The sequence below is a fragment of the Anastrepha obliqua genome, unplaced genomic scaffold, assembly GCF_027943255.1.
Source record: "Anastrepha obliqua isolate idAnaObli1 unplaced genomic scaffold, idAnaObli1_1.0 ptg000023l, whole genome shotgun sequence".
Taxonomy (NCBI): Eukaryota; Metazoa; Arthropoda; class Insecta; order Diptera; family Tephritidae; genus Anastrepha; species Anastrepha obliqua.
Window position 1 is genome coordinate 946,351 of NW_026562184.1, and position 15,044 is coordinate 961,394.

The 15,044-nt window shown below is 25.9% G+C and overlaps 4 pseudogenes; 2 read left to right on the forward strand and 2 right to left on the reverse strand.

Annotated features, from left to right (window-relative positions):
- The first annotated feature begins 4,443 nt into the window (after nt 1-4,443).
- Nucleotides 4,444-5,460, forward strand: LOC129251493 (NADH-ubiquinone oxidoreductase chain 1-like; annotated as a pseudogene).
- A 15-nt stretch (nt 5,461-5,475) lies between these two features.
- Nucleotides 5,476-6,544, reverse strand: LOC129251495 (cytochrome b-like; annotated as a pseudogene).
- A 4-nt stretch (nt 6,545-6,548) lies between these two features.
- LOC129251474 (NADH-ubiquinone oxidoreductase chain 6-like) lies at nt 6,549-7,975 on the reverse strand (annotated as a pseudogene).
- Nucleotides 7,976-9,056: 1,081 nt separating this feature from the next.
- LOC129251475 (NADH-ubiquinone oxidoreductase chain 5-like) lies at nt 9,057-14,109 on the forward strand (annotated as a pseudogene).
- Nucleotides 14,110-15,044: the final 935 nt, after the last annotated feature.

Below are 15,044 nucleotides of genomic sequence, written 5' to 3' on the forward strand. Positions count from 1 at the left end.
TTTTATTAATTTACTAAATTCAATGAACTTATTTGAAATGAAATAGGCTGTTTTCATTGAATTTTTTTTTTTTAAATAGTAAATTTGATTAGGGGTCTTTTTACTGTTAAGGAGGAAATATTATTTTATTATTATTTTAAAATAGATTTAACTAATTTTTTTTTTAACTTATTTTTATTAATAATTAAGAATTTACTAAACATTTATTTAGTTTAAATTTATTTAATATTTATATAATATATTAAATAGATTTAATCAAGTTAGTTATTAAAGTTTTATTTTGGCTTATATTTTTATTATTGATTTACTTTATACGCAAATTTTTGTGTGAAATTTTATTTATTTTAATAATAATTAATTTTTTTTTATTCTCAGTAATTAATTTTATAAATCAAAGAAATTTGGAATTAGTAATTTTATATAGTATTGGCTAAATTTGTGCCAGCAGCCGCGGTTACACAAATAATACAAATAAAATATTTTTGGTAAAAGTTAAATTTTATATAAATAAAATATGTATAATGTTATTAGGTGAAATTTTAAAATTATTCATTTTTATTAAATTTTAATTGAAGCTTGTAAATTTTATTAATAAACTAGGATTAGATACCCTATTATTTAAAATGTAATTAATAAATACTAAGGTAGTAATAGTTATGTCCTTGAAACTTAAAAAATTTGGCAGTATTTTAGTCTATTCAGAGGAACCTGTCCTGTAATTGATAATCCACGATGTACCTAACTTAAATTTGTTTTTCAGTTTATATACCGTCGTTATTAGAATATCTTATTAGAGTAATAATTTTCAATAATTTTTATTAAAATTTATATCAGATCAAGGTGTAGCTTATATTTAAGTAGAGATGGGTTACAATAAATTTATTTAAATGGATTTAAATTTGAAAATTTTTTTTGAAAGTGGATTTGATAGTAAAATTTTAAAGATTAAAAATTTGATTTTAGCTCTAAAATATGTACATATCGCCCGTCGCTCTTACTTTAAGATAAGATAAGTCGTAACATAGTAGATGTACCGGAAGGTGCCTCTAAAATGACAATTTAAAGCTTATTAAGTAAAGTATTTCATTTACATTGAAAAGATTTTTGTGCAAATCAATATAAATTGAGGTTTAATATTTATTTATTATTTTTTTTTTTATTAATATAATTTATTAAAAATAATTATATAAAATAATGTTTTAGAAGGGTTTAAGTGAAAAAATAATTTTAATAATAGTTTATTATGTATTGTGAAAGAATATTGAAATAAATTGAAAAATTTTTGATTAAAAAGAAAATTTAGTTTATTGTACCTTGTGTATCAGGGTTGATCAAATAATGAATAATTATTTATTAATCTCGATTTTATAAGAGTTAATAATTTATTAAAGTTAATGTGTCAAAATTATTTTAGATGCTTTCCATTTCAATTCAACCGGGCTATTGGGGTCATGTTCTTCGATTTCGATGAAACTTAAATATGTTGCTCTCTGGTCAAAATAATGAGATACGTATTTTTTTGTTCCCCCGAAAAAAAATTTTTTCAAGAGTTATCGGCAATTTTGTTGTTCGGCTCAAACTCGATTTTTTTTTAATTGTATAAGAAAACATTTTTTTTAAACGCCAATAACTTAGTCAAATATGAACCGATTTTAATAATTTTGGGTTCAAAATGATCGTAATTACTTACACGAGCGACTTCATGTAGAAACAATTGCAAAAAAGTAGTTGAAAATTTTTTATTTAGCAAAAAAGAAAAAAAATTGAAATTTTTTCGAAATTCAATATTTCAAAAAGTGTATTTTTTTTTTTATAACTTTTTCCAAATCAAGAGGACACCTCAAACTTCAATTAAGCTGAATGCCCAGTAGCTAAAATGAGTTGTTATTGAGTAATGAATTTTTGAGTAAAAAACCTGTTTCGCTCTTTTTGTTTTTTGCAAACTAAAAAATTTTCAACTACTTTTTTGCAATTGTTTCTGCATGAAATCGCTCGTGTAAGTAATGACAATCATTTTGAACCCAAAATTATTAAAATCGGTTTATTTTTGACTAAGTTATTAGCATTTAAAAAAAAAAATTCTTATATTATTAAAAAAAATCGATTTTGAGCCGAAAAACCAAATTGCCGATAAAGCTTGAAAAAATTTTTTTTCGGGCGAACAAAAAAATACGTGTCTCATTATTTTGAACAGAGAGCAAAATATTTGAGTTACATCGAAATCGAAGGACATGTCCCGAATAGCCCTTTTGAATTGAAATGGAAAGAATCTATATAAGAAAATTTTTTTTAATTACTCATAACTTAGTCAAAAATAAGCCGATTTGAATGGTTCTGGGTTCAAAATAATTGTAATTACTAACACGAGCGACTTTATGCAGAAACAATTGCAAAAAAGTAGTTGAAAATTTTTTATTTTGCAAAAAATAAAAAGTGCAAAACAGGTTTTTTACTCAAAAATTCATTACTCAATACCAACTCATGTTAGCTACTGGGCATTCAGCTTAATTGAAGTTTGAGGTGTCCTCTTGATTTGGAAAAAGTTATAAAAAAAAAATACGCTTTTTGAAATATTGAATTTCGAAAAAATTTCAATTTTTTTTCTTTTTTGCTAAATAAAAAATTGTCAACTACTTTTTTGCAATTGTTTCTACATGACTTGTCAAAAATAAGCCGATTTGAATGGTTCTGGGTTCAAAATAATTGTAATTACTAACACGAGCGACTTTATACAGAAACAATTGCAAAAAAGTAGTTGAAAATTTTTTATTTTGCAAAAAATAAAAAGTGCAAAACAGGTTTTTTACTCAAAAATTCATTACTCAATAACAACTCATGTTAGCTACTGGGCATTCAGCTTAATTGAAGTTTGAGGTGTCCTCTTGATTTGGAAAAAGTTATAAAAAAAAAAATACACTTTTTGAAATATTGAATTTCGAAAAAATTTCAATTTTTTTTCTTTTTTGCTAAATAAAAAATTGTCAACTACTTTTTTGCAATTGTTTCTACATGAAGTCGCTCGTGTAAGTAATTACGATCATTTTGAACCCAAAATTATTAAAATCGGTTCATATTTGACTAAGTTATGGGCGTTTAAAAAAAATTTTTTCTTATACAATTAAAAAAATTCGAGTTTGAGCCGAACAACAAAATTGCCGATAACTCTTGAAAAAATTTTTTTTCGGGCGAACAAAAAAATACGTATCTCATTATTTTGACCAGAGAGCAACATATTTAAGTTTCATCGAAATCGAAGAACATGACCCGAATAGCCCGGTTGAATTGAAATGGAAAGCATCTTTAAATAAATTATTAGAAATGAGATGTTATTCGTTTATAAAGGTATCTAGTTTTTTTAGAAATAAATTTAATTTACAAATTTTTAATTTTTAATTTATTTTTAAGTTTAAAAATTTATTAATTTGAATATTTTAAGGGATAAGCTTTAAAATAAAATATTAAGAATTATTGAATAATTGATTTAAAATGTATGCATAGAATTAGCAATCATTTATAAGTTTTGTATAAATTATTTTATAGTTTTATATTATTTAATTTTGTTTTCATTGAATTTATAAAAATGTTTTTATTAATTTTAAATAAAAAGTAATAATGATTAAATTAGTATATTTAAGTATTGTTAAAATATTTTATATTGAAAAGTTTATATAAAGAACTCGGCAAATTTATTTTATACTCGCCTGTTTAACAAAAACATGTCTTTTTGAATTATATTTAAAGTCTGACCTGCCCACTGAATAAGTTTAAATGGCCGCAGTATTTTGACTGTGCAAAGGTAGCATAATCATTAGTCTTTTAATTGAAGGCTGGTATGAACGGTTGGACGAAGTATAAGCTGTTTCATATAAATTTATAATAGAATTTTATATTTTAGTTAAAAAGCTACAATAAAATTTTATTAAAAGACGAGAAGACCCTATAAATCTTTATATTTAATATTAACTAAATTTTTTTGATTTATTTTATTTTTTTAATATTAATTATTTTGTTGGGGTGATATTAAAATTTAATGAACTTTTAATTTTTTAAAATCATTAATTTATGAATTATTGATCCATTAATAGTGATTATAAGATTAAGTTACTTTAGGGATAACAGCGTAATTTTTTTTGAGAGTTCATATCGACAAAAAAGTTTGCGACCTCGATGTTGGATTAAGGTATAATTTTGGGTGTAGCTGTTCAAAGATTAAGTCTGTTCGACTTTTAAATCCTTACATGATCTGAGTTCAGACCGGCGTAAGCCAGGTTGGTTTCTATCTTTAATAAATTGTAATATTTTAGTACGAAAGGACCAAATATTAAAATAATCAAATTTTAAATAATAGAATATTATTAATATAAATTAACTGTTTTGGCAGATTAGTGCAATAAATTTAGAATTTATTTATGTAGTTTATATTACAAATAGTACTTGATTTTTATGGAAATAATTTTATCTTTTGTCGGTAGATTAATTTTGGTAATTTGTGTTTTAGTAAGAGTAGCTTTTTTAACTCTTTTGGAGCGTAAAGTATTAGGTTATATTCAGATTCGTAAAGGCCCTAATAAGGTTGGTTTAATAGGAATTCCTCAACCTTTTTGTGATGCAATTAAGTTATTTACTAAGGAACAAACTTATCCTCTTTTATCAAATTATATTTCTTATTATTTTTCTCCTATTTTTTCTTTATTTATTTCTTTAATTGTTTGATTATGTATTCCTTTATTTGTGAAATTATTTTCTTTTAATTTAGGAATTTAATTTTTTTTTGTTGTACTAGATTAAGAGTTTATGCTGTTATAGTTGCTGGTTGATCGTCTAATTCTAATTATGCTTTGTTAGGGGGATTACGGGCTGTTGCTCAAACTATTTCTTATGAAGTTAGAATGGCTTTAGTTTTATTATCTTTTGTTTTTTTAATTGGAAGTTATAATATTTTAGATTTTTTTTATTATCAAAATTATATTTGATTTGTCGTTATTATATTTCCAGTTAGACTTGTTTGATTTTGTATTTGTTTGGCTGAAACTAATCGTACGCCTTTTGATTTTGCTGAAGGTGAATCTGAATTAGTTTCTGGATTTAATGTTGAATATAGAAGTGGTGGATTTGCTTTGATTTTTATAGCTGAATATGCTAGAATTTTATTTATAAGTATATTATTTTGTGTTATTTTTTTTGGTTGTGATTTGTTTAATTTAATATTTTATTTAAAATTGGTTTTTATTTGAGTCCGTGGAACTTTACCTCGGTTTCGTTATGATAAATTAATATATTTAGCTTGAAAGTGTTTTTTACCTTTTTCTTTAAATTATTTATTATTTTTTATTGGAGTTAAGTTATTTTTGATATATTATATGTTGTTAATTGATTTTAGTAAAGTTAATAGGAAATTGTTGTTCCTATATTATGTTTTCAAAACATATGCTTGTTCAAGCTCATTAACTAATTAATTAATTAAATTGTCTCATCATTTATTAATTAGTGGGTTAATAACATAATATAAGAAGTAAATTACTGTTAGAATTTGTCCGACTAATACATAAGGATCTTCTACAGGTCGTGCTCCGATTCATGTTAATAGAATTACAGTAACTACTATAATTCAAAATAGAATTTTATTTATAGGATAAAATTGGATCCCCCGAAAGTTTCTTAAATGATAGAATGGTAAAATTGCTAGGATTGCAATTGATAAAACTAATGCAATAACTCCCCCTAATTTGTTAGGAATAGAACGTAAAATTGCATATGCAAATAAAAAGTATCATTCAGGTTGAATGTGAACTGGTGTTACTAAAGGATTAGCGGGGATGAAATTATCAGGGTCTCCTAATAAGTAAGGGTAAATTAAGTCTTTGTATGTAAAGTATGGGTGGAATGGGATTTTGTCAATATTAGAATTTAATCCAATTGGGTTATTAGATCCTGTTTGATGTAAAAATAATAAATGAATTAGTGTTATTGCTAATACAATAAATGGTAAAATAAAATGAAATGTAAAAAATCGGGTAAGGGTGGCATTATCTACTGCGAACCCTCCTCAAACTCATTGTACTAAATCAATTCCTAGATAAGGAATTGCAGATAATAAATTTGTAATAACTGTGGCTCCTCAGAATGATATTTGTCCTCATGGTAAGACGTATCCTATGAATGCTGTTGCTATAACTAAAAATAAAATTAGTACTCCTACTAGTCATGTAGGTGTAAATAAATATGAACCATAATAAATTCCTCGACCAATATGTAGATAAATACAAATGAAGAAAAATGATGCATCCTTAGCATGTAATGTTCGTAATAATCAACCATAATTTACATCTCGGCAAATATGATTAACACTATTGAAAGCTAAGTTGATATCTGCTGTGTAATGTATAGCTAAGAAAAGCCCTGTTAGAATTTGAATAATTAAACATAATCCTAATAGTGATCCGAAGTTTCATCATGCTGAGATATTAATTGGGGCTGGAAGATCTACTAGTGCATTGTTTGCAATTTTAAATAATGGATGTTGGGTTCGTAAAGGTTTGTTCATTAGTTTAATTTATTAATCGTAGGGGTCCATAGAATAATTTAGTAATTTTTACTACTGCAATTAATGTAATTAATAGATAATTTATTTATAAAATAGTAATTAAATTTGTTGGATAATTATATAATTTATGAAGATTTAAAGAATTTTCTTCCGTAAATATATTTAAGTTAATTATGCTTTGTATTTCATTATTTTGAATGAAGGATGAAATATATAATTTATCTATAAATCATCTAATACTTATTAATAAAATGAAAATTAATATAAATGAGAAGGCTGTTTTCATTGAAAGGGAGAATATTTCATTTGATGCTAGAGATGTAACGTAGATGAATAACACTAATACTCCTCCTAGGAAAATTAAAAATAATACACATGAAAATCAGAATCTTTTAGCTATTAATCCAGTTAGAAGACAAATTTGTATTGTTTGAATTAATAATATTAGTCCTATTGCTAATGGATGATTTATTTGAATGAAAATAAGACTAGAGATTAATGTTGTGGAGTATAAAGTTAGTTGTATAATATCAGGAGGTAGTTTATTTAAAATATTAATTTTGGGGATTAATGATAAAGTTATTTCTTTTCTCTTGAAGTTTTAAAAGATTAATTCTTATTTTTGATTTACAAGACCAATGTTTTTGTTAAACTATTAAAACTAATGTTAATGTTATTATATTGGGGATTACCTTGTTTTTTAATTTTAATGGGAGTATTTGTTTTTGTTTTTAATCGTAAACATTTATTATCTATGCTTTTGAGCTTGGAATATATTGTTTTAAGTTTATTTTTTTTTATTATTTATTTATTTGAATTTAATAGATTTTATAAGATATTTTAGTATAATATTTTTAACTTTTAGTGTTTGTGAAGGAGCTTTAGGTCTTTCAATTTTAGTATCTATAATTCGAACTCATGGAAATGACTATTTTCAATCATTTAATGTATTGCAATGTTAAAGTTAATTTTTATAATAATTTTTATTACGCCTTTTTGTTTTATAATAAATTCATTTTATTATTTTTGGTAAGTTTTATTTTTATTTTAATGAATTATTGTACAAATTATTTTGTAAATGTTTCTTATTTTTTGGGATTTGATGTTATTTCATATGGATTAATTTTATTGAGTTTTTGAATTTGTACACTTCTAGTGAATCTATTAATAAGTATGGTAACTATGAAAATTTTTTTTTAATTAATGTATTAATTTTATTATTATGTTTAGTTTTATCTTTTGGTAGAATAAATTGATTTATATTTTATTTATTTTTTGAAAGAAGATTGATTCCTACTTTATTTTTGATTTTAGGGTGGGGATATCAACCTGAACGTTTACAAGCCGGTATTTATCTTTTATTTTATACTTTATTAGTTTCTTTACCTATACTAGTAGGAATTTTTTATTTATATAATACTTTAATGACATTCAATTATTATCTTTTGATAAATTATATTAATTGTTATGATTTATTATATTTATCTTTAATTTTAGCCTTTTTAGTTAAAATACCTATATTTTTGGTTCATCTATGATTACCGAAAGCTCATGTAGAAGCTCCTGTTTCTGGTTCAATAATTTTAGCTGGGGTTATATTAAAATTAGGTGGATACGGATTGTTGCGAGTTTTTTCTTTTTTACAAGTAAGTGGTATTAAATATAATTATATTTGAATTAGAATTAGATTAATTGGAGGTGTTTTAATTAGTTTAGTTTGTTTACGTCAGACTGACTTAAAGGCTTTAATTGCTTATTCTTCTGTTGCTCATATAGGAATTGTTTTAGGGGGTCTTATAACTTTAAGATATTTGGGGTTTTGTGGTTCTTATACATTAATAATTGCTCATGGGCTTTGTTCTTCTGGACTTTTTTGCTTAGTTAATATTACATATGAACGGTTAGGGAATCGAAGTTTATTAATTAATAAGGGTTTATTAAATTTTATACCTTCTATAACATTGTGATGATTTTTGTTAAGAGCTTGTAATATAGCTGCACCTCCTTCTTTAAATTTATTGGGTGAAATTTGTTTATTAAATAGAATTGTTAGTTGATCTTGATTAACAATAATTTCTTTATCCTTGTTATCTTTTTTTAGAGCTGCTTATACTTTATATTTGTATGCTTATAGTCAGCATGGTAAATTATTTTCTGGGGTTTATTCATTTCGAGGAGGTAAAATTCGGGAATATTATTTATTATTTTTACATTGATTTCCTTTAAATTTATTAATTTTGAAGAGTGATATTTGTATAATTTGACTTTAATTTTATTTAAATAGTTTATTTAAAATATTGATTTGTGGTGTCAATGATATGATTTTTAATCATTTTAAATCGTGAGAAAATATTTATCTATTTGTAGAATTAGATTTTTGGTTTTAATTTTATTTAGAATTAATTTTTTTTTTAGATTATTAATATTAATTAAGGATTTTTGTGTATTTATTGAGTGAGAAGTGGTTAGATTTAATTCGTGTAGAATTGTTATGACTTTTTTATTTGATTGAATGAGTTTATTATTTATATCTTTTGTTTTATTAATTTCTTCTTTAGTTATTTATTATAGAAAGGAGTACATAGGAGGAGATTTAAATATTAATCGTTTTATTATATTAGTTCTTATATTTGTTTTATCTATAATATTATTAATTATTAGCCCTAATTTAATTAGAATTTTATTAGGATGAGATGGGTTAGGATTAGTTTCTTACTGTTTAGTAATTTATTTTCAGAATGTAAAATCTTATAATGCTGGTATATTGACTGCTTTATCAAATCGAATTGGTGATGTTGCTTTTTTACTAGGTATTGCTTGAATGTTAAATTATGGAAGTTGAAATTATATTTTTTATTTGGAGACAATAAAAAATAGAATTGAAATAGAAATTATTGGTAGATTAATTATATTAGCGGCTATAACTAAAAGAGCTCAAATTCCTTTTTCATCTTGATTACCTGCTGCAATAGCAGCTCCTACTGTTGTTACTGCTGGAATTTATTTGTTAATTCGGTTTAATATTTTATTATGTAATTCTTGAATAGGTCAAGTTTTACTTTTATTATCTGGGTTGATTATATTTATAGCTGGATTAGGAGCTAATTTTGAATTTGATTTAAAAAAAAATATTGCTTTATCTACTTTGAGTCAATTAGGTTTGATAATAAGAATTTTATCAATAGGATTTTATAAGTTAACTTTTTTTCATTTATTGAGTCATGCTTTATTTAAAGCATTATTATTCATGTGTGCTGGAGTTATTATTCATAATATAAATAATTCACAAGATATTCGGTTGATGGGAGGGTTAGGAATTTATATACCTTTAACTTCTGGCTGTTTTAATGTTGCTAATTTAGCTTTATGTGGTATACCTTTTTTAGCTGGATTTTATTCTAAGGATTTAATTTTCTTTTTTTCTTTATTTTTTTCTACTGGATTAACGGTATGTTATTCTTTTCGGTTGGTTTATTATTCTATAACTGGTGAACTAAATTGTGGATCTTTAAATATATTAAGAGACTAAGGATGAATTATATTGCGTGGTATAAGAGGATTACTGATTATAAGAATTATTGGTGGTAGTATGCTTAGATGATTAATTTTTCCTACTCCGTATATAATTTGTTTACCAATTTATTTGAAGTTGTTAACTTTATTTGTTTGTATTAGTGGTGGATTATTGGGTTATTTAATTTCCAATGTGTCTTTATTTTATTTTAATAAGTCTTTAAATAATTATTTAGTAAGTTATTTTTCTGGTTCAATATGATTTATACCTTATATTTCTACTTATGGTGTAATTAATTCTCCTTTAGTTTTAGATAGAATTGTTTATAAATCTTTTGATCAAGGGTGGTCTGAATTTATGGGGGGACAGAATTTATATAGTAAGTTGGTTGAATATTCTCAATTAGTTTATTTTTTACATAATAATAATCTAAAAATTTATCTTTTATTATTTGTTTTGTGAATTACTTTTATTTTTAGATTTTTTTTTTATTTTATTCAAGTAGCTCAAATTATAGAGTATAACACTGAAGATGTTAGGGTAATTGTTTAATTCTTGAATATGGTGAATAAGTTTTAGTAAATTAAGAATTTACTAAATAAATAGATTTAACTAAAATTTTTTTTTATAAATTATTTATTTAGTTAAATTTATCTATTATGTATGTATATATAATTTATGTACATACTAGCAAACCCGGCCCGCTTCGCTGGGCACACTAAAATAGAATAGATATGGTTTAGAACAGAAAAGATATGGTTTTCATATTATTTATTTCTTTATTCTTTATTCAAGCGCTTTGGCATAAACAATATTTTTTGATTTTCTATTTGTTTTTGAGTAAATATAAAATATAAATTGAAAATCAGGAAAAAAGAAGATTGATGATCAGGAAAAAAGACGGTTGTTTCTTAGTTATTCATTTGCTTTGATTTGAAATTAAAAAAAAATCTTCTTTTTTCATGATCATCAAGTGTTAACAATGTGTGTAAGTTTGGTTTACTTCGGCGCAAAGACACGGCGGGTCCACGTTTTGGCATATATTTCGAGACCCTAGTCATCAATAGGTATGAAAATTACCCCGTATTAAAGCACTTATCGACAGCTTTCATTTGATGCCCATATTGTTCATCCACAACCAAAGGTTACCCGGGTCCACGTTTTGACCTATATCTCGAGACCCCAGTCACGGAGCGCTTCGCTGGGCACACTAAAATAGAATAGATATGGTTTAGAACAGAAAAGATATGGTTTTCATATTATTTATTTCTTTATTCTTTATTCAAGCGCTTTGGCATAAACAATATTTTTTGTTTTTCTACTTGTTTTTAAGTAAATATTATATATAAAGAATAAAGAAATAAATAATATGAAAACCATATCTTTTCTGTTCTAAACCATATCTATTCTATTTTAGTGTGCCCAGCGAAGCGCTCCGTGACTGGGGTCTCGAGATATAGGTCAAAACGTGGAGCCTAGAATGTGTTTGTACAATATGGGTATCAAATGGAAGCTGTTGGTGAATGCTTTAGTTCAGAGTATTTTTCATGCCGCTCCGTGACCAGGGTCTCGAAATAGAGACCAAAACGGGGAGCCTAGAATGTGTTTGTACAATATGGATATCAAATCGAAGCTGTTGGTGAATGCTTTAGTTCAGAGTATTTTTCATGCCGCTCCGTGGCTAGAGTCTCGAGATAGAGACCAAAACGTGGTATTGAATAAAGAAATAAATAATATGAGAATAAAGAAATAAATAATATGAAAACCATATCTTTTCTGTTCTAAACCATACCTATTCTATTTTAGTGTGCCCAGCGAAGCGGGCCATATTTATTTCTTTATTTCTTTATTCTTTATTCTTTATTCTTTATTCTTATCGACAGCTTTCATTTGATACCCATATTGTACATACACATCCGAAGGTTACCCAGGTCCACGTTTTGACCTATATCTTGAGACCCCAGTCTCGGAGCGGTATGAAAAATACTCTGTACTAAAGCATTCACCAACAGCTTCAATTTGATATCCATATTGTACAAACACATTCTAGGCTCCCCGTTTTGGTCTCCATCTCGAGACCCTACTCTGAACTAAAGCATTCACCAACAGCTTCGATTTGATATCCATATTGTACAAACACATTCTAGGCTCCACGTTTTGGTCTCTATCTCGAGACCCTAGTCACGGAGCGGAATGAAAAATACTCTGAACTAAAGCATTCACCAACAGCTTCCATTTGATACCCATATTGTACATACACATCCGAAGGTTACCCGGGCCCACGTTTTGAGCTATATCTCGAGACCCTATCTACCAATAGGTATCCAAACTATACGGAAACCATCTTCAATATCTATTTAACAAAGTGTGCAAGTTTGGTTTAATTCGGTGCAAAGACACGGCGGGTCCTCGTTTTGGCATATATTTCAAGACCCTAGCCATCAATAGGTATGAAAATTGCCCCGTATTAAAGCATTCACCAACAGCTTCAATTTGATACCCATATTGTACATACTCATCCGAAGGTTACCCGGGTCCACGTTTTGACCTATATCTCGAGACTCTATCTACCAATAGGTATTCAAACTATACGGAAATCATCTTCAATACCTACTTAACAATGTGCGTAAGTTTGGTTTAATTCGGTTCAAAGACACGGCGGGTCCACGTTTTGGCATATATTTCGAGACCCTAGTCATTAATAGGTATGAAAATTACCCCCTATTAAAGCACTTATCAACAGCTTTCATTTGATATCCATATTGTACAAACACATTCTAGGGTCCACGTTTTGGTCTCTATCTCGAGACCCTAGTCATGGAGCGGATGGAAAAACTCTGAACTAAAGCATTCACCAGCAGCTTCCATTTGATACCCATATTGTACATACACATCCGAAGGTTACCCGGGTCCACGTTTTGACCTATATCTCGAGCCCTACCCACCAATAGGCATCCAAACTATACGTAAACCATCCTCAATACCTACTTAACAATGTGTGTAAGTTTGGTTTAATTCGGTGCACGGACACGGCCGGTTAGCGAACACACACAAAAAGTTGACTTTATTTTATATATAAGATATAATATATTTATTAAAGGAAAATAACTTATTTGAAATGAAATAGGCTGTTTTCATTGAATTTTTTATAAATAATAGTTTATTATAAAACAAAATTAATAATTCTAAATAAAATTAATTTAAATAATAAAATTAAGTAATTTATATATTAAAAAAAAATATTTTTAATTTTACAATGAAAATGTAATGTTTTTATTAAACTATATAAATAGAAGTATAAATGGAATTTAACCATTAAAAGATAAAAGTTAGCAGCTTTTTCTTGAACATCTTACTTCCTTAATTGGAAATTAAATTTCAGTTCTATCATTAACAGTGATATGCCTCTTTTTGGCTTCAATTAAATTAATAATTAAGAATTTATTAAATAAATAGATTTAACTAAATTCTAAATTTTTAGAATAAGGGTAGTAAATTACCTAAAATTAGGTCGAAACTAATTGCAATAAATCGCTTCATATTCGTTTGTTTATTAAATAAATAATTAAGAATTTACTGAATAAATAGTTTTAAGATAGATTGAAAATTCAATACTTTTTGAATGCAAATCAAATGTTATAATTAACTACAATCCTATTTAGTTTATATATTTATATGTTAGTTAGATCAATTTAATATACCTTGGTTTCATTCGTGGTATAAACCAATAATTAAGATTATAATAAAAATGATTGATGTAATTGTTCATATTATAATGTTTGATAAATTAATAATTAGGATTATTGGTAAGATTAATGCAATTTCTACATCAAAAATTAAAAAAATAATTGTGATTAAGAAAAATCGTATAGAGAATGGAAGACGTGATGATGATTTTGGATCAAAACCACATTCAAATGGGGAGCATTTTTCTCGATCTGCTATACTTTTTTTTGATAAAATAGAAGCTAAAATTATTACAACACTTGTAATCGTTATTAAAGTTAGAGCTATAATAATAATTGAGAAAATTATCTATACTACTAATTAGTAGACTTTATGATTGGAAGTCAAATATACTTTATATATTATATAGATATTGTAAATATTAGTTTGTTATATTATTGTATTATCCTCCTCATCAATAAATTGAAATATATAGAAATAATCAAACAATATCAATGAAATGTCAGTATCAAGCGGCTGCTTCAAAACCGAAATGATGTGTTTTTGAAAAGTGATTATTTAAATGTCGAATTAAACAGATTAATAAGAAAGTTGTTCCAATTAATACGTGGATTCCATGGAATCCTGTAGCTAAAAAAATGTAGAACCGTAAACTGAGTCAGCAATTGTAAATGGTGCTTCAATATATTCATATGCTTGTAAAATAGTAAAATATACTCCTAATAATACCGTGAAGAATAATCCTTGTGTGGCTTGAGAATGATTACTTTCTATTAAACTATGATGGGCTCATGTTACAGTTACTCCTGAGGCTAGTAAAATAGCTGTATTTAATAAAGGAATTTGAAATGGGTTGAAGGGTTTAATTACTGCTGGTGGTCATGAAGCTCCTAATTCAATTGTTGGAGATAATCTTCTGTGAAAAAAGGCTCAAAAGAATGATACGAAAAATAAAACTTCTGATAAAATGAATAAAATTATTCCTCATCGTAGACCTAATGTTACAGGTAGGGTGTGTAATCCTTGGAAAGTTCCTTCACGAGAAACATCTCGTCATCATTGATAGACAGTTAAAATAGTAATAATATTACCTAATAGGAATAATGAAATATCATATTGATGGAATCATTTAACTAAACCTGAAACTGATGTTATTGCTCCAATAGCTCCTGTTAAAGGTCATGGGCTATAATCTACTAAATGAAATGGATGATTAGCATGTGTTGACATTAATTAAATTAATTTACTTCTCTAGAGTATAAAGTACTTAATACTGCAAATACATAGGATTGAATAATT